This window comes from Myxine glutinosa, chromosome 12 (assembly GCF_964187855.1).
Source record: "Myxine glutinosa chromosome 12, kmMyxGlut1.1, whole genome shotgun sequence".
NCBI classification, from domain to species: Eukaryota; Metazoa; Chordata; class Myxini; order Myxiniformes; family Myxinidae; genus Myxine; species Myxine glutinosa.
Genome location: NC_136272.1, coordinates 65,540,205 through 65,561,464, shown reverse-complemented (window position 1 = coordinate 65,561,464; position 21,260 = coordinate 65,540,205). Strand labels below are relative to the sequence as shown.

The window sequence follows — 21,260 nt, the reverse complement described above, 5'->3', positions numbered from 1 at the left end:
GGCCAACAATATTAAACATAATAGCGAGACATTCTTTAGGTAAGAACAGGTTAGGATATGTTTGAGCCGATTGAGGGATAACGCAGGGGGATTGGTTAAAGTGATGAAAGTGAGATAGCAGACTTATTAAATAATTATTTTTGCTTCAACATTTAAACAACAAAGTCAGAAATTTCAATTCAACACACAATCACCGCAGGCAGGTTGGTGGTCTTTCTGTCTTCTACCGACTCCTCTCCGGCCTTGCCCCCCCCCCCCCCCCAGCTCTCTCTGTGCTTTGTCCCCCAAATATTCCGAAAGGTCGCACAAGATCTGCCTGCAACCCTCTTATGGTGAAACTGCCAAAATCAAGACTCTCTGCTCACCTTCACTCCTTCATTCCTCTTTTCTCCCGCCTCTGGAACAAACTCCCTCACTCTCTTCAATCCCACTCCTCCCTCCATCTCTCGCATTTACAACAGCTGTTCACCACCATCTCTTATCTTCCCCCATCCAAAACCTTGATCTTTTCTACCCCGTTAATTCACCCCTGATCCACTGTTCTGAAATTCCGACTTTTTTCCTGGAAGTCCTAGCAGTGTCCATGTGTTTTTTTGGGGTTTTTTTTTTTACCTCTTCTTCCCCTTCCCATGCCTCCTCCCCCAAAACCCTCTCCCTCCCACAGATCTCCCGATGTCCCTGTTCTCTATTGTTATACTTGCGCGCTTCCCTCTCTCTCCCCATCTTGTCTCCCGCTCACTTTATCATGTTTTATGTGTCAGTTTGTCTTTTTGTGATTAATGTTATATTAGCTGGTTATATTACAATATTAGTTGTATTAGCTCTTACACGAGCCTCGATCTTAGATACAAAAAAAAAAAAGAATTACCAAAAGCTGACATAATATATCGTGCAGATGTGGAAGGGCTTTAAGAGGAGCTACAGGTGGGAGCGAGGAAGAAGAAACCAAGATAAAGAGCCAGGGTCAGATGATTAATCGGCATCCGATAGTGTTGAGGAAGTTGGTAGAGCAGGAAAGGTTGATGTTAGCGGACATCTTTAAATGCTCAGTGGGGTCAGGACAGGTTCGAAAGGATTTAGGCCATCAGCCAGACCCCCAAAATAGGGTCCATTGGTACCAAAATGAGGGAGTAAGCCTAATATTGATTTTTGGATAGGTCTTTACCCCTAGAATATGAAAATATGTGATAGCAAATTCAACCATGTAGCTAAATGGGTGTTATCACCTCATTTTCAAAATGGCCGCCAAAATGCATGTTTTTCTATTAAAAACACCATGTTTCATATTCTTGTAGGAATTTGTAACAAATAGCATTGCGTTTTGAGATGTTTAAGACTTTACAACTCTCTTAAAGTATGAAATACATCATCTGAACTTTAATCCAAGAAGATAGAATCCAATATGGCGCCCAATTTCACAAAATGGCTGCCATCATAGCAACAACTTTATGCACAAAATATGCACGAAAATAACTGGCATTCAGTAGATTTGCAAGTATACACATGGAAAAAAGTATCGCACCACCACGTATTTTCGACATAGTGGAAATGTATCAATGAATTTTTGCACCTTTTCGTTGCGGTGTAGGGTTCGTTGCGGTGTAGGGTTCGTTGCGGTGTCGGGTTCGTTGCGGTGTAGGGTTCGTTGCAGTGTAGGGTTCGTTGCGGTGTCGGGTTCGTTGCGGTGTAGGGTTCGTTGCGGTGTCGGGTTCGTTGCGGTGTAGGGTTCGTTGCGGTGTAGGGTTCGTTGCGGTGTCGGGTTCGTTGCGGTGTCGGGTTCGTTGCGGTGTCGGGTTCGTTGCGGTGTCGGGTTCGTTGCGGTGTCGGGTTCGTTGCGGTGTCGGGTTCGTTGCGGTGTCAGGTTCGTTGCGGTGTAGGGTAATCTTGTGCAACATTTTGTCCAGATGTTGGAACGCAATGAAGAGTACAAAATTGGGTGACACATTCCTGCCTGTCCTTCACATCATTTGTTTGTTGATACTTTCTTATCAAACGACTAATACTGGTAAGGTGATGTCCCAATTGGTTAGCAATCCGTCTCATGGAATTGCCAGCAGTCCACATAAGTTGACATTTAGAAAGTTGTAAAATCATTTCTAACCCCTAAAACCAGGTATAAGATACCCAAATTTGGGGTATAGGGTGAATAGTGAAAAAAACACTACATTGACCATTGATATTTTGAGAAATTTGGCGGCCATTTTGAAAATGGGTGATAACACACATTTAGCTACATCGTTGAATTTGCTATCACATATTTTCTTATTCTAGAGGTAAAAACCTTGTCAAAAATCATTATTAGCCTTACTCCCTCAATTTGGTACCGGTTGACCCCCCTAGCTGATAGCCTAATTGGGGAGTAGGAAATGTGAAACTGTTCTTTAGGAAAGGACCCAGAGAGGAATTGTGGGACTACAGACCTGTTAGTTGTGGGGCAGATGTTGGAGACAGTTTAACTGTTAAACTGTCTCCAACATCTGCCCCACAACTAACAGGTCTGTAATCCCACTCCAATAAATTTGTTAAACTATTTGTTAAACTTTAACAAATAGTTTAACAAATTTATTGGAGTTCCATGAAGCAGCTTCTGATTGGGTGGATGAGGGAAGTGCAGCGGACATAGCACGTCACGACTTTCACAAGTTACCACATGGAAGGTTGTTAGGGAAGTTGAGGGTTTGTGATAGAGGAGCTAACTGGATTGGAAAACTGGATTAGTGATAGGAAACAAAAAGCGGCTGGGAGTGGGAGGATGTCTGGCTGTGAGGTTGGAAGTTTTTTGGGATAGTGGGGTTACTATTTGGCATTATCAAATTGGAAATGACAAAAACCTTGATGGTAAAGTAGATAGCAGAGAGGGAGCTTTTATCCTTTGTCGTCAACAATGTCAAGGCTCGTGGAGGAGTTAGAACACATAATGGATCAGGAAGCAATAGGGCAACAAGGAACAGCAGAAGGAGAGGGAAGAAATGCCAATAGCAGGGCCGAAGGAAAAAATAGATGGAGATGGACAAGCAGGGGATGCGGGAAAGAATGAGGAGTAAGGGAGGATTCAGGGAGTGGACAATATGGATGCAGACGCAAATCCTCAGGAAGGAAAAACTGGAAATTTTAGGGGAGGGGGGTTTAATAGGAATAGAAAAGATTAAGGTTTTGGATCGAGGATGATCTGAGATGGCGGTGAACAGCTGTTTTGAAGACCTGGAGGGAGGAGTGGGATTGAAGAGAGTGTGGGAGTTGGTTCCACAAGTGGGAACTAGAACGTCACTCGGTGGAGTGCACACCTATGCCAGGCTGAACAGTTTACGTTTTATATCCCACTGATAGGCCAGAACTGGATCTGGACATTCAAAATCGAATCAGCTCGTTCTTGGCACCGACCTAACTCGTCCAGCAAGTGTCGGCCATATATATATATATATAGGTTTTTGTCCTATGTCTCAATGGTGAATAATCACTTTAAAAATTCTCGCATCGAGATCCAAATCTTCACCAAAATCGAATCAATTTTTCCTTGTCACATACCCAACGTCTCCACCAAATTTCACCTGAATCCGTCCACAGCCTGTTGAGATATCCTGGTCACAGACAGACAGACAGACAGGGGTGAAATCAAAACCTCCACCTACCAAAACAGGAACGAATGAGTGCAGGTGAGCACCGATCTTGGATTTAGGTAGTTTCACCAGAAGAGGGTCGATGTTGGGCCATGTGTGCCCTGCAGAAACCATGGGAGGGGGGGGGGGGGTGTGGACAAAGCACGAAAAGAGCAGAAGGTAAAAGTCCAGAAAGGAGGGGGTAGAAAGAGAGAGAGACCATCGGTCTACGTTGATCAGATTCAGGAAAGTCTAGATACTTATACTTTCATCAATTGGGCAGAAGATTAATAAGAATAATGAAATTGGACATTACATGATGCAAGGTGAAGTCTTGGAGCATGTGACGCAGGAGGAGGATCTGTGGATGGTCATAGTCTAATATATAAGGTGGTCGGAGGTAGGGGGAGCAAGTAGGCTTTACAGTGCCAGACAACCATAGTAAAGCTAACAGGTGTTTTGGTTGCGCAGTATTTGTAGGAGGATAAATAATAAACCGATAGAGGTAAGGTAACCAGTCAACTGGAGTATTGTGTGGAGTTTTGGTCACCACGAGAACAAAGACAGCTACCATTGAGAGGGTTCAGCGGAGCGCAACGAGGTCGATTCTTGGGCCACCGATAGTTGAAGGTACGAAGAGTGGCTGAAGCAGACAGGCAATTACAAAGGGATCTGGTAGAGATGGTTAAGATAATGAAGGATGTAGACAAAACAAATGCAGAAGAGTGTTTCGAAAGAATGGACAGCGATGGAACCAGGCCTCCCAGTGTTGGAGTAAATAAGGGAGAGTTAGGAGGTGAATAAGTCATGGGTCTTTCACTCGGAGAGTAGCTAATGCATGGAATAGTCCCTTCCAAAAGGTAGTGCACTCGGAAACAGTAGATATATGTTTAAACTTAAATTACATGGGCACCTGGAAGCATTGGAGATAGAGGCCTACATGGGCATTGGTAGGAATGGTTGACACCTGAGGTATGGATGGCTGATTCTATGCGTGTGTTGTGAATTGTGATGTCGGTGACGGTGTCTCATTTTTAAACGAATGAGCTGTCGGTGTTTGTTCATTCCTTACCCTCCAACCATCTTCTCCCACCGCCTCCATTATATTTTTAAAAAGTAAGAAAATAACAAAAAGAAACACACCCTGGTGACGTCATCGTGTTCACCCCACTGTTCTCCTCCTCCACTCCTTCCCACCCACAATGAAATGAAGTCAATATAAACCGATGCAGATTGAATCAATGTGGTGTGAACAGAATGCAGTCAAGAAAGGCCAAATGGCCTCCTCCTGGGTCCAAGTTCCCTGTGTGTCCTCGATTCCATTCGAATGAACCATCCCTGACCAATGGAAGCAATCGAATGGTTTGAATTCAAGTCGAATGAAGAGATCCATTCCACATCCAAACCGAAGCCAACCTTCCATGTTATTGCATTTCTTACCCTCTTTCTCCTCGTTCTTTCTTTCCCTTACTCATTGTGTCCAAAACTGTTGTCCCCACTGTCAATTCCTTACCTTTTGACTGTCTCCCACCTTGATCTTCAGTGACCCAATATCTTGTCGATAAAAAGAACACTTACACCTCATTGCTCAACGTCAGCGAATGAACAATTAAATAACTCAATTTTTATTTTCTAAATTTTAGAACAATAGGAGATTAACTCATTTCTAACTCCGCCGCCGAAGGTGGACGGAGGTTATGTTTTTACCCGTGTCTGTCTGTCTGTCTGTATATCAATCGCCTATAGGTTACAATTTCAAACCGATCTTCACGAAACATCACCAAATAGTACAATTGGTCAGAAGGAGAAAGCCTGGTGATTTTGAGGTCAAAAGGTCAACATAGGCCAAAGCTCACCAACCTCATCAAATTTCTAAAATCCTCAATTTTCATCCAATTGACTTCAAATTTGAAGAGGATTTGCATATCAGGGCACTTCACTTAATTCAACCACCAATGATTTTTGAGATCAAATTTGTTCCAAGGATGTCGCAAGTAGTGCTCTGCACACCGACTTTCTTGTTTGCTTGTCTGTAAGCACGATATCTTAAAACATTGTGGACTGATTCAGAGGAAACATGACGGAGAGGTGAGGTTTAGGACAAGGACAAATTTACTCGATTTTGGTGAATATCCTGATCTGATCATTATTGTATGTTTTTAAGCGACTTCACCATTGAGATGGGGCAAAAATCAATACATGTATACATACATATTGTTACGGACACGACTTAGATGTTATGGTGGGCCGAGCGGAATGGCCGCCGTGTTCGCACAAGTTACCCGATTACACTCGAACGTTGGCCGAATCGCGCTATGCTAAATCAATGAAGGAAAGGACACAACGGCTGGGTTAAATGACACGACACCAGGGGTACAATTCTCAAGACCTCCGGAGGAGGTTATAATATGGGTTTGCAGAATGTTTAGATTACACCGACAAGAGGTACAGCACAGAAAGGTGGGCACTTAGACACGGTCTTATCTTATTCCCGACAGACCACAGACAAACGGGACAAGACTGACTCACACAGGGATTGATGGCAAGGTAGAGCAGGTAGTCGATGGCTCAAGGTGCACCTTGGCTCAGGGGCAGAATCAACGCGGTCCGGTCCAGAGATGCGGGGAGGTATTCAGCGCTCGGAGGCGGCTACTTCTCTCTCCAAGCTGGGGGCGCATCTCACGTCACCTCCAGTAAGTGGCTGCGTATATCCAGTGGGGAGTGACACGCCCTCGGCTCGTTAGCTCCGCCCCAGATGGAATCGGTCCGCCGCTTCTTATTGGGTGCGGGGGGGTTACCGGGCTCCGCCCTTGACGAGGAGCTGACAGTCAGCCCCTGTGTGGTAACCCCGTCGGAGCACATGGTCAATGGCGGCTAACCAAGCCGGAGTGAGGACGCGCACTCCCCGCGCCGCTGTTGTTGTTGTTGGTGTTGTTGTTTCATGAGATGATGGGAGGATGCGGAGATGAGATTGTGGGGAGGTATTGGGAGGTCCTAAACTTACTACTGGTGCCATACAATCACATTCTGGTGCAACGAAGAGTCAGAATTAATGGAAACGAGTCCTTAACTGACATAGACTAAGAATAACTAGCAAGATGTCCTATAGTTGTCTACGTGAGATGCGGTGAACCTGGGCACGACATTTAATGGGGGGAAAAGGGGAAGGTCGGGGCTACAGAGTGTTGTTTACAGACAATGGGACTAGGGAATGGGGGATTGGGGATAGTTGGGGAGTATTGGGGAAATAGGGGAATATTTACAAGCGGATATGGATGGAGGCCAAATCCCATATCCGCAACATTGCACCCTTCTCTACCTCGGGGCGTCCCGACCCGATAAATTTTTACCTACTTTAGTGTGGCACTCAGATGTAGTTCCCTCTACTATTAACTCTACCCTGAGTGCGACAGTTTTACAGATGTTCACAAATGAGTAAATATGTCCCCCTGCGACGTTGCACCCTTCTCCTCACAGAAACACACCCACAGGATAACCGAATCGCGGAAAGAATCCTCAAACTAAACATACAGCTGGTAGGGAGCATTATTTACACAAGACTACGCTGATATTTACACTACGATCCAGGACCTGTTTTTGGAGGAACACATGCAGATGTTATGCATAGAGAGAGCACGCATGCCAGCATCGATACACCAACCCACGAGTGCTCTGTGGCCCTACGGCCTTTAATAATGTGCAGAGCACCCCTTCCAAGCACCAAAAGCACCACCCCATAACACAGTCAGCACCATCCGGTGCACCAATAAAATGTTCGATAGTCACCGGTGGTGTCGCAGCCGTCCGATGTTCTGCCGCTGGTCTTGCCTTCGTGTGGTGCACTTGGCCTTCTGGCTTCTTTCAAAAATAAAGAAAGGCGCCAACCGCGTCCATTTCTGTATTGTGGCCATCAGGGGGCCAACTAAAAGTGGTTCACCTGTATGGCATAGGTGCCACGTTGACCAATAGGTCCATCCACGGGTGGTGCTTGCCCGCAAGAGAACTGCGGTCCATGGTGGGCGGCCACAAAAATTGCGGTCCATATGGTGTATCGATCCCGGCAGCAAGCAGCGAAAGTGCAGGCCCACAACTGCGGAGCCAGCACCTCTCTCTCCTCTCTCTCTGCCCCAAAGCCAGATCCTCGGAGGTGGGAGACAAAAGAAGAAGACAAGTGAGTAAGGTGGTAAGGGCGCAAAAGTGCACGCAATACAAGATGATGCACACTGGGGGCACATGGGAACCAGGTGAGACAGGTACGTTCCTACCGTACGCCCCCCCCCCCCCCCACCAGGTAACCTACATTGCCCCTCCCTTACCCCTTACTGTATCCACAAAACACAACACTATCCATAAACATCTACTTTACAAATCAACAAACGTCCCTACTGTCTTCCCCGTTCCTCCCATAAACCAAATTCGTCTTCTCTCCCTCCTTACCAATCAAATTTGCCATTTCCAACTCTCATCAAAATTTGCCATCTCCAATTCAACATCAAAATTTGCCATCACCAATTCATCATCAGTCCCTCCTAGGGAGGGAGAGATGGAATCACCCCAATGTCTCATCCACGTCGTGATGCGTCTCACAAATCCAAACAGCAATTCTCCTTTCCTGCACACAGAACAAAGAAAACACAGGTGTGGAGTCATCATCATCACCTCAGGTAAGTGGCTGCGTATGGTGCGACAGGTTCATCAATCCTAACTATTTCCTAAATGACTTTAACAACTTTACATTACCCGGGGTCTTTCCCTGCCAATCCATTGGCCAACTTACACTATGGGTTCTAAAAACCAATTCCCATTGCCCAAACTGTGGTGCTTTTCAATTTGGGGTCTCACTCCCCCGATTCATCTCCCGGTGCCCTCGCACAATTTCTGGGCCGCGACGTGTAGCTCTCCCCGCAGGTCTACCCACCTGCACACCTCCACCACTGCAGTTGCCTCCGAGCTTACCTGCTCCTTACCCTAACCTAACTACCTGGGGAAGGCCCTCTGGCGCTCTCCCCACTCAGTGCCCTCTCTGGCACTGGGCTACCCGGGTCCGTCCTCCGGATCCTCGGGCCCCACTGACACTAACGGCTCCCAGAGCCCACCTGCGGCCTCACCTGGCCGACATCCTCACAGTGGTGGAGTGCCCAAACCAACTACACACACTAACAGGCTACACGCCCAGCCATTTCCACAACACTAATGCACCCATCCACAATACCATTCTGCAACCGCACCACAAATGCCAATATTCAACCACAATTTACCTATACCCTCTACCTAATACTTACACTACCCGCCCCGGGTACTCGTGAAAGGGGTCCACTCTTCCCCCATCCACACCTTCGCACCATGCACACCACTCCGTACCACTTACTCCAACTCTCTCCACACCACTCATTCTCTGCTCCATATATTCCACACACCTGCACTTGCACACCTGTGCTCTCACACCTGGTGCCACCTGCACCCTTCTCTCCCCAAGCGCATTCGCGCTGATCCACAACACTCACTACTCATACACTGCTCCACACACCTGTCCAGCTCTCACACAGCATCATCTCATCTAACTACTCCCCTCTGAAACTTGCGCTTCCCAGTCGTCCCTTTAAACTATTGCGCTCCCACGTCATTATCATCCACACTAAACTACCTGCGTCCCCACTACAGGTATCAGTCACTAACTAATCTTAACGTTACCTACTGTCATCTTCGCTAGATCCCTATCAATATCCTAACCCACCCGGGCTAGTTTTCACTGCCATACACCCCATAAACTATAGCGCATTTGCCCCCCACCTGGGAAGGGTGGCAGGGATGCCACCCTTACCCACCGGGCCCATCGCTCACTACCAATTTTGCACATCAAATTTCAACAAATCAAAAATTTGCCAATCACTACCCATCATCTGCCAATCATTACTGCCAATCCTTTGCCAATCATCAAATTTAGTTTTTTTCTAATTTCGGGGCCAAAACACTATCCTCGTCATTACAGTCTACTTACTAATGCCTCTCGGTGCGCCAATTAACTTCTAAAGCTCGGCTGCGTACAGCCAAGCCATGAATGCGGGTTGTTCTGTGCCAGCGGCTGGATGCGTCCCGCATTCGGGGCAGGGACGGGGGCTTACCCGGCCCGAGACCCCACGCACCATCTCGGCACGGAGCCATCCCATGGCCCGATCTCGACCTGCCGGTATGCCTCAACAAAAAGTGGTCGCCATGACGATCCTTCCTATCGGGCTGCCCGCTCCGCCTAGTGGAGCACAGACGCGGCCGTTCCACGCGAGGCCCAGCGTGGATCGCGCACGGCGGTCCTTTCGAACCCGCCTTGGCTCGGATCCCCGCTGGTTCTCGCGGCACGCGAAGTCCGGCACGCACCGAGGGCCCGCTTCGGCTAAAAGTCGACCTAACCTCTACTCCGTTTAACGTCGATGCCTCCCTGCATGCTTATACGCATACGCTACCCCTTTCTTGCTCATACATGCAGCCGTTTCCATGCTCCTCGTACCTTTCCTTACACACCCAGGTACCCTCATTCCGCTCACCGACTTGGTCACACACCTGACCACCGAACACTTTGGCACACATTCGTTGGTCGCACACCTCACCAACACACCTCTTCGCGCCCCCTCCTCGGTCACCTCCTCTGTGACAATCACAGGTGTGCTCTCACTCGCACACCCAACCACGTGCCTCACTACCAATTCCAGCGTGCATTCCCACTCACGCTCTACCATTCCAGGTGTGCATCCTTCCATTCCAGGTGTACATCCTCGCTCACCTGTCACAACCAACTCACGCTCCTTGTCACTCTCACTACTCTCACCTCCATTCTTGACAGCGCACTCACCCTTACTCCCGACAGCGCACTCTTTCCTCATGCACCTGTCCGTTACACACCTTTCTCGCGCACACCCTTGCGCACACTCTCCCGTTACACCCTCTGTAACACTCACCACAGGTGTACACTCTTCCTTGCCTTTGACAGCGCACTCTTTCCCCATGCACCTGTCCGTCACACACCTTTCTCGTGCACACTCTTGCGCTCACTCTCCCGTCACACCCTCTGTAACACTTACCACACCGCGCTTCCATGTGCTCCCTCGCACACGCGCTACGACCGACTCACTCTCGCCAGCACCCTCACTCCTTGGCACGCACTTTTTCCTCACACACCCCAGAGTCGGACTTTCTCGCACACCTCCTTTTTCGCACACCAGACCTGTCGCACACTTCACCAACGGCCTCTCACGAACACCCGGGTCCATCTCGACCACCAAGCTCATTAAATCACCTGGCGCATCATACGCACGACCATATTGGTCACCACTTACACCGGGTCCTCTTCCTCTTCGCTTCTCCTCCATCACCTGCGAATCCCTCATCCGGTTAATGAGCACATCATTACGATCCGAACACAGACTTTGGACCAATTCTTTTACCTCCTCTTTTATCTCTTTCTTATCCCCTCTCCGTCGCTTCTTAATTTCGCTCACCCCTTCTTCCACTTCTTCTAATTTCTGCTTCACCTCTTTTATGTCCCGGTACGTCTCCTCAAGCTCGTCCTCTAAGGCTACCTTGACCGTTTCCATGTGCGTCCTCACCTGCCGGTCCTTCGTCTCCATTACCTCTGTCACCTCGTCCAACCTCGTTGTCAGTCCCTCACGTACCATCTGACATTGCCTCTTTGTCGCTATCAAGTCGTCTTTTAGTTCTTTCTGTGTCGCTTTTAACCCTCCTAATACCGCAGTGTTCCTTTGAACCTGCTCCGTTAGTCCTTTTTGTCCCTCCGTCAGCTGTTCCACCTCCTGCGTCAGGTCCTCTATGCCCCCTTGCAATTTTACAGTCCCCTTTCTCACCTCCTTCTCCATGTGCTCCTTACAGTGCCTCACCTCCTCGCACACTCCTCCGACCTCCTCACTCACACCTCTTCTGATCTCCTCTCCCATCACTTGCATCTCCTGCCCAGATGCCACCCTCATCTGCTCCATTTCCTCCCTGTGAGCATCCAGTTTGGTTTCTACCCCCATTCTGACCCCCTCTATCTGCTGCCCCATTTGTTTAACTTCCCTTTCCGCTTGGTCCCTCATATCCCTCAATTTGCCTTCCATCCTGTTTTCTAACCCCTCTAACCCCTTTTGCATCCCTTCCATTTGATTCTCTTGAGCGGCCATTCTGTTTTCTACCCCCATTAACCCATTTCTCACCTCTTTTATCCCGTTGTCTAACCCCTCAAAATTATTGTCTAACTTCCCAAATGTCTTGTCTAACTCCTCAAAATTATTGTCTAACTTCCCAAATTTCTTGTCTAACTCCTCAAAATTATTGTCTAACTTCCTAAATTTCTTGTCTAACCCCTCACCGGTACCCCTCGCTTCATCCCTCATTACCCCCATTTGGCTTCCCATTACCCCCATTTGGTTTCCCATTACCCCCAATTGCTCACTCTGAGCCCTCATTTCCTCCCTCATTTTCTCGCTATTCTGGGCCATAAGGGCCTTCATTTGTATGAAAAAAAGGTCCAAATCTACCAGCGGCGCTACTACGGTCGCGGGTGTGGACGCCGTGGCCATGTGCGAGGCACCATTTTGCGCGCCCGTAACCTCGTGCGCGACGACGCTATTTTGCGACTCTGCCACCCTCACTGCTTCGCTCTCCTCATGTCCCTCATTTTGGTCCTGGATCGACCCTGCCTCACTCTCCTCTACCGGAACCCAGCCATCTTGGTCTGCCATAGCGCGACTTTCAAATTTCGGGTTTTTTTTTTTTTTTTTTTGTAAAACACAATCAAATTTCGCCGTTATAATTTCGAGCGCGTGAAACGCGCTCCGGGACCTATCCCACTTCCCGACACCAATTGTTACGGACACGACTTAGATGTTATGGTGGGCCGAGCGGAATGGCCGCCGTGTTCGCACAAGTTACCCGATTACACTCGAACGTTGGCCGAATCGCGCTATGCTAAATCAATGAAGGAAAGGACACAACGGCTGGGTTAAATGACACGACACCAGGGGTACAGTTCTCAAGACCTCCGGAGGAGGTTATAATATGGGTTTGCAGAATGTTTAGATTACACCGACAAGAGGTACAGCACAGAAAGGTGGGCACTTAGACACGGTCTTATCTTATTCCCGACAGACCACAGACAAACGGGACAAGACTGACTCACACAGGGATTGATGGCAAGGTAGGGCAGGTAGTCGATGGCTCAAGGTGCACCTTGGCTCAGGGGCAGAATCAACGTGGTCCGGTCCAGAGATGCGGGGAGGTATTCAGCGCTCGGAGGTGGCTACTTCTCTCTCCAAGCTGGGGGCGCATCTCACGTCACCTCCGGTAAGTGGCTGCGTATATCCAGCGGGGAGTGACACGCCCTCGGCTCGTTAGCTCCGCCCCAGATGGAATCGGTCCGCCGCTTCTTATTGGGTGCGGGGGGGTTACCGGGCTCTGCCCTTGACGAGGAGCTGACAGTCAGCCCCTGTGTGGTAACCCCGTCGGAGCACATGGTCAATGGCGGCTAACCAAGCCGGAGTGAGGACGCGCACTCCCCGCGCCGCTGTTGTTGTTGTTGGTGTTGTTGTTTCATGAGATGATGGGAGGATGCGGAGATGAGATTGTGGGGAGGTATTGGGAGGTCCTAAACTTACTACTGGTGCCATACAATCACATTCTGGTGCAACGAAGAGTCAGAATTAATGGAAACGAGTCCTTAACTGACATAGACTAAGAATAACTAGCAAGATGTCCTATAGTTGTCTACGTGAGATGCGGTGAACCTGGGCACGACATTTAATGGGGGAAAAAGGGGAAGGTCGGGGCTACAGAGTGTTGTTTACAGACAATGGGACTAGGGAATGGGGGATTGGGGATAGTTGGGGAGTATTGGGGAAATAGGGGAATATTTACAAGCGGATATGGATGGAGGCCAAATCCCATATCCGCAACAATATACATACGTGTGTATATATATATATACATACATACTAGAATGACATCTATCTATAATTCCAGTAATCTCTGTGTGTCTGTCTGTCTGTATGTATGTATGCGACCGCTGTTTCTCGACAACTACCGGTCCGATATACTTGAAACTTGCCAGGTATATTGCTGGGGACCCGAGGATGTGCCTTTTCAAGGTTTGAAATTAATCGGACAAGTGGTTCCCAAGGTATGGTCACCGTACTCGCAAGCCGTTCGCTTTGGCTTTGCGAATGGACCAAACCATTTCATGTAAATAGAGGGGGGGGGGGGGGTTCTGTGGTCGTTGCGAATGGTCCAAACCATTTCATGTAAATAGAGGGGGGGGTTCTGTGGTCGTTACTGCCACGTGGTTTCAAAGTTTTTTTTTTGTTGTTGTTGTTTGCACGCATGTTTTTTTGCACGCACGTACGGGCGTGCCCGTACGTGCGGGCACGCCCTAGTGCTTACAACAAACCGTGCTTCGTACGTAGGTACTTTATGATTATATGCAAGCATGACCGACCTGCAGCTAGATGTAACCGAACATTCACAGTTTACAGTAATATAAATTACAATTTTCAAATGCTGGATATTGGTTGAGGTTTTTTAACAGATGTGTGTGTGTGTGTGTATATATATATATAACTATGTATACATATATATACTGTATATATACATAGCCCTTTCTGACCACTGACTAACTGACTGACTGATATTAATGTTCGGAACCTTCCGGGTGTCGTAGAAAGCTGAAATTTGGTGTCCCGATGGACATTGAAGCTGTTACACCTGGAAAAATCCCAGAACCATCGGAAAGCATCCATAAATGAAAATATACATTAAAATACCGTAAACGCATTTGTAAAAAAAAAAACCCCAACAAAAACAATCAATCAATGTCTGGTATTTGAAAATTGTAATTTATATAACTGTAAACTGTGAAATAAACATGACAATAATGTCTTTAAATGAAAAAAAAAACTGTCTGTAAATGAAATTTTACATAAACAAGTACAGATACATTCAAAGTACACCACCCCCATGCCAAATAAATAAATAACATATCCTCCAGTGCGCAGCACTTCAGCGCCTGGCAATGCTGCTGTGCAGCACATAGACATATTTGGGAGGGAGAGGTGTACAGCAATTGATTAATTCTGGAATTAAAATCGACAAATAATAATCGTAAAATAATTAATTTCTCAATCAATTGGTTAATAGCATACATGTCTCAATCACCAGTTTTTCATCTAAAACTGTAACTTTTTGAGAATTAATTAAATATTCATCAACATAGATCAAAAATACCCTTTACAGCCAAATCACTTGGTCATTGTCGTGTCCAAATATAAGCTTTATAACTCAAAAGGTTCCCAAGATATCGCCGAGATGAGAAAGAAAATAAATAAGTACTTCATAAATCGATAATAATTAAGTAATTAATAAATTAACTGATTAATCAAAAAATTAAAAAATACCATTTTTGCCAAAGCACGTGCTCACTATTGTGCCCAAATTTCAGCTTCCTCGCTAAAAGAATGGCTGAGATATTGCTCAGACAAACAAACAAACAAGAAAGACGTCATGCAGAGCACGATACTTGCAAAATTCACCCTCCCCAAAAAAGGTTGCCATGGATACATGAAATTGTCCATTTCATTAAGATTATAATTGACGATCTTAATCAAAGCTCGGGTCAATCGGATTAAAATTTTCAGATGAAATCGAAAAGATTTTTCACATGAAAATTAATGATATTAGAAGTTTAACCTTGAGTTGACCTTTGACCTCAAAAATAGTTGCTTTCCCAATTCAGTGATACCCTATGTAATTGCTGTTTAATATTCAAGTTAATGAGATGAAAAGTGATGATTTTTCAGATGAAAATGGATGATTTTAGAAGTTTGACCTTGAGATGGCCTTTGACCTTTTGACCTCAAAAATATTTGGTTTCCATATTTAGTGACTCGATATGCAAATGCTGTTCAATTTTCTAGTCAATCGGATGAAAAATTGTGATTTTAGAAATTTGAACTCCAGATGAACTTTGACGTCAAAATGAACAGGCTTCTCAGTTTTGACGGTCTCTACAACTTTGTGAAGTTTCATGACGATCAGTTTAGAATTGTGACCTGTAGGTGAGTGACAAACAGACAAATAAACAGAATAACAAACTCAACTGATCAATTTACTTGAAAAATATTCGATATAGCAAGTAACAAACAGAGTGAAAACCGAGTACCGTACTCCCTTTCGGCACGCATCATCGCCGGGCCCCCTTCGGTGCCCGGCGATGACGTCATGCAGCGCCTTGAGATGGAATAGAAGAGCAACAACCGTAAATGTGTCTGTTAAAAAAAAACAACCTCAATCAATATCTAACATTTGAAAATTAATTGTAATTTATATGAATGTAAATTGTGAAATAAAAATCTCAAATGAAAATTTAAGGAAACAAAACGAAAACGCATCTGTAAAAGCCGGTTGGGGGTTAAGCCGGCTGTCCCATATGTAAAGTAGATGTTAAAGATTCCATGAAACACGTGACAAGACCTAATCGTGTATGTGGCTGGCAGGATGGTACACACACTCGCTTTGAAACAGTCTATCCTGGGATTGAATCCCGACTCACCTATAAACTGTCATTCCAGTGTTCCACAGGCAGGGTGTATCATCGATGCGTCCGTCGTGTGGACGATAAACTGGGTGTCGAATTTGCCTGCATTAGTTGGTGGACGTTAAAGATCCCACAGGGTCCTTTGTGAAAGGTAGGCGAGCTTACGTCTGCACCACGAAAAAAAATACAAATTTTCCCCCTAACTACTGTTGGAAAGGCAATGCCAACCCACCCAGTATAACCTTTGCCAAGAATCTGCTTCAGAAGCCCTGAAGCTCTGCAACAGAGTAAGGTACATCAGAATGAGAAAGTCCTTTAGGATACCCCTACAAATTCAGGTTAACCTGGTGGGTCATATATAAGTGCCGATTTAGGACCCAATGGCTTCTTTAGGACTTTAATCCATAATTCTGACTGCAGTCCCATGAGCCATGGCGAATGGTGAGGCTCCAGTTGGAAATCAAATCAGCTAATCCGAGGCATTCGTTCCCCGCTTCATGATCAGTGTCGGCTCCGAGACTGTTATCCATGCATTCTTGCGCTACGTACGAAGTCCCAAAGGGTACAGGGCAATCGCTCCCCCATACGGAACCTCAAATCATGGAACAAAATGCCATGGGGAAGTCTTGTGCCAAGACGCTAGCACTCGGGCCAGGCAGTTCCGCAACTAGCGGTGCGCACCCCACCCAAACACAACAATCCAGCAGGGAAATGAGGGAGCAATGTGCACAATGGGGTTGTTGGAGGATAGGGTGGCAACATCCAGCTAGGCACATGACAGCTTTCCATGCCCTCAAAAATAAATTAATAAACGGCCTGTACATTTTTCTTTTATTGGATATGTCATCCCTCACTTCTCCCCCTCTTCTCAGCTTTCCAGGTTGTTATTTGCTCCCGATTCTTTCACTCACATTATAACACTGTACCGGGACTAACTTTGATTCCTCCCTCCCAACCCTACTGTATGCCACATGCTTCTAAAGTTATCAAATGGAGCTTCCTATATTCCTCAGTCCTCACAGCTTGTACATCCTGTCTTCCTGGTCATGTCCCAACCACCCCACAATGCACTACCTACCTCTTTCCTACCACTCACCTCTCAGAGTCATCCAATGGTTTGTTGGGAGTGTTTTTCTACTTTTCTTCAAGGATGTCTTCCCTGTAATCTGTCAACAATTATGAGGAAGAGAGTATGAAGAAGGAGTAAAAAAAGGAAGGAAAGAGGAAGAAGGAAAGAGAGAGCCCTAGAGAGCAAGCCAGAGAGACAGAAACCTCCATATGGATTACCACGACCTGGAAGTGGCAGGCGTGTGATGACCAAATGGGTTTACATGAACACCTATCCTGAACAATGCTGTCTCTGCCAGACTTCAGCAGCAGGACAAAGTGGTTCGGATGAAACGTGTGAAAAATATAAAAGGGACATCATGGCTATCAATAATGGATGCGACAAAACAAATATTTTCTGGCAAAGGTGGGAATAAAAGGAGAAGTGTGCAGGATTAGTAAATAAATAAAGAGCAAGAAGAAGGAAAAAAAGGAAAAGGCAGAAAGAGGAGAGAGAGGAAGGCCAACAAATGAATGTTTTCGAGCTCCTGCAGGAAAAAGACATCTGCCTTTCCACAGCATGGACAAGGAAAGTTTGTGCGTATGGCAGGAAATCAGGGAGAAAATAAGGGAGGCCTTCGTAAAGGGGGACCAAGTTGATTGTTAATGGTGGTTTTAGTGTTCCCTTTGTCAGCCTGTGCAGTAAAGCTGCAATTCATGAGGACATTCTATATTTCACTGAGGATGGAGATCTCGGGCATTAATTGACGCCTTTCTGCTTCTCTCCAGATTGAAGCAGCGAATGCCGGAATCAGGAAGGTGGTGAGGGAAGAGGGTTAAGGAAAACAGCTCGGTCCTCTGAGCCTAACCCTAACCCTAACCCTAACCCTAACCCTAACCCTAACCCTAACCCTAATATTACTAGCTACTAAAAACATATTAGAAAGAGAATTTGTAAATGCGGTGAAGATGTAAACTCAGGGAATTGGTCAGATTGCTCAGGACATCAGTTGGTTGGTTGAAAACCCAAGAGAACTCGGAAGTCCGTACGGGTATCAATGTCCTGTGACATTTACAAACTTGCGTACTGGGAAACCAATGACTGCCGTGTGTCATGGCATGATATCGGACATGACAGTCCACCTATATGAGAATATCAAGTTTGGACGGCATTTCCTTATTGTTGCATCGCTCACTTTTCCAGCCTTACCGAATGAAGCAGGTACTCATGGTACATTCAATGAGCTTTCTTACCCTCTGCTCGGCTTCCTGTTTGGGTGTTTGTTGGTTATGTTTCCACCCCTATTTGTCTGTGAACAGGATGTCTCAAAAAGTTAGACACAATTTTGTGGACAACTTGTGTGTGTGACGAGGACCAATTGCTTTGATTATGGTGAAGATCCGGATACTATGATTAAGTGATTCTCCACAATTGAGAGATAGGGCCAAAAACTATACATAGCAAAAAAAAACATCGGAAAAAGTAGCACCTTTATATCTCCGAAACCGCTCCATGGAAAAAATTGAAAGATGGCTCATTGTCAAGTGCTCCCCTTGAGGAATAAGATATGTTAATGATGATGTCATCGGTGCCTTCATTATGACGTCATAATTCGACAAGTACAGTATCACATATCACGTATCGATCGTATCCGATCATTGTGAATTTTTTTTCTCAGCAACTGTTGGTCTGATGGGCACGAAATTTTCACCATAGGAGCGCCTCCTCATGTAGAATATTCCAATGATAATCATGACGTTATAGGTCATGTGGTACAGGCGCCATCTTGGGAAAACCGGAAAATGTTGCACCTCTATATCTCCAAAACTGCTGCATGGAAAAAATTGAAACATGGCTCATTGTAAAGAACTCCATATGGGGAATAGGTGTTGTTAACGATGACGTCATTGGTGCCATAATTATGACGTCATAATTCGACAGGGACAGCGCTTAGTCTGATCAGTTTGAAATGTATTGAGCATGGTCTATGCAACAATTATATTAGAGAATATAAATGTATGACGTCATCGCTCACGTGGTCTGGCAGCCATATTGGATCAAAGAAAAACAATGTTCAAAAACAGAAGAGTTGGCTCACAACAAGTTGACTGCGCAGGGTAAGTATTCTATGAATACCATCTAGTTGTTTTACGTGTCCGTTTATGTTTTTTGTGTTTTATGTGCTAATATGTGTTTAATGTGCTAGCTCTTACACGAGCCTCGATCTTGTATATAAAAAAAATAGCACGATATTTCAAAACTTTGTGGATGAGTTGGGTCTGTGACAAGAACAAGCCGATTAGATTTTGGTGTGTGACAAATTCAAATGGTTCGATGCAGATTCGGCCTATCAGTGGGATACAAAACATAAACCGTTCATCCTGGCAGAGGTATGCGCTCTACCAAGTGCCATTCTAGTTTACCTATAGAAATGGCATCCACACCTTGAAATTGCCATGGAGGGAGTCGACCGTTGAGTTTGCTTTGCTTAGTTGGAAATTTAGCCCGAGCATGTCAAAATATTTTGTCGTCTAATGAAGACTCCGTGATGGTGTCGCCCATGATGAAGCTTGGAAAACGAGAAGTCTTTCTCCTTGTTTTTCTGTCATTCCTCCTTACACCAACCCACCCACCTGCCCAAGTGTTTGGACAGCAATTTGTACTGGCATATGCAACACACGGACACAAAGTTAACATGCAATGAGCATTGTCGAGGGATTACAAACACAGCACAGGACTACGCTGGTGATATGGTGATGGTTTCATCAATGTTTGAGGTTCAAAACAAAACCGGAAAGTTTCTTACCTTGTTTATTCACATAGATTCCAACACAAGGTTGAACTAGTGTGAAGCTTCATGTTGGGTAACAATTGTAAAAAGCTGCACTAAAAAATTGAAAAGATATTTCTGTTTATTTTTCCCCATCTATTAACTACCCCAGCACCCTCTACATCCACCCTTTCCTCATACGACATCCACAACAAATGACAGCGATAAAGAAAATCCAATGACGACTCAAAATTGAGATGAATGAAAGAACAATTTAAAATGATGTCCCAAACTCACGCGTTCCCCCTTTCCTGTGTTTGTTCTTATACAACGTAGTTCTATAAACATGTTATGTAAGAAATAAATCTCGAGGCAAATGAATAACCGGGTGAGTTATAGAGTTTGGTTTAGGGTTTCCAAAAATTGTATGTTTTTTTTTTATTGTCTCCCTTTGTCACCTTGATGGTGTCACTTCACGAGCAAGGACGAGAGGAAGTCTGGAGGTTTTGACAAGGTTACATCAGAATTTACAAGTTCACATAAAACCTCTGCAGGTCTTGTTCTCAAGCAGCAGGAAGCACAGTGTGATGTGTGCAGTTTGCCTTCTTTCTTCTCTATAAGATCAAGACTCATGGAAGAATGAGGTGGCAGGGGGTATGAACTCACAGCAGAGAGATGGGGGCAACACCTGAAGCTGCAGAGGGATGAGGGAATGGGAATTTGGACGAAATTTGGTGGAGAGGTTGGATGTGTGGCAAGAATGAAACGATTAGATTTTGTTGAAGATCTGGATCGAGATACAGGAATTTTTAAAGTCATTCTTCACCACTGAGAGAATGATATATAGCATGATATTTCAAAAGGTTGTATGTACCTCTGGGCCATCCTGCCACTCATCTTCATCAGTTACTTTACTGCTACTATGTGGTGCTACAAAAAAATCACTTCCTCTTTGCTGTGAAGCTCAGTGTTGGATTATTTGGTTTCAACCTCCGCTTAAAATGAGTGAGATTAATCAGTTTCTCACTTAGATTTTAACATCACCATATTGCATATTGTTAAGTTGTTTAAACTTTCTTTATACAAGAAGTTGGTTTGTAATACCGGACACCAATGGGTGGCATGATACAATACACATTTGTATAGAGAGAATTGGGGTCTTGCCCAGATATGTCTGTGGGGAGGAAGGGTCCCCAGATATGCTACCACAGCAGAAAACATAATTAGCGTACGCTTAAGCAACATGCAAAATTTGGGTTGGATTTGGTTCAGTAG

At 45.6% G+C, this 21,260-nt stretch overlaps 1 protein-coding gene across 6 annotated transcripts in view; it reads right to left on the bottom strand.

Annotated features, from left to right (window-relative positions):
- LOC137437491 (tensin-3-like) overlaps positions 1 to 21,260 on the bottom strand; it is a 376,468-nt gene that overhangs the window by 337,081 nt on the left and 18,127 nt on the right. Inside the window, exon 1 of one of the 6 annotated variants that reach the window (XM_078766919.1) lies at positions 3,630 to 3,673. The exons of the other annotated variants lie outside the window; for them this stretch is intronic. The gene's annotated coding sequence lies outside the window, so the exon portion shown is untranslated. Of the gene's footprint in view, positions 1 to 3,629; positions 3,674 to 21,260 lie in introns of those variants that run through there. 6 annotated transcript variants of the gene reach the window in all.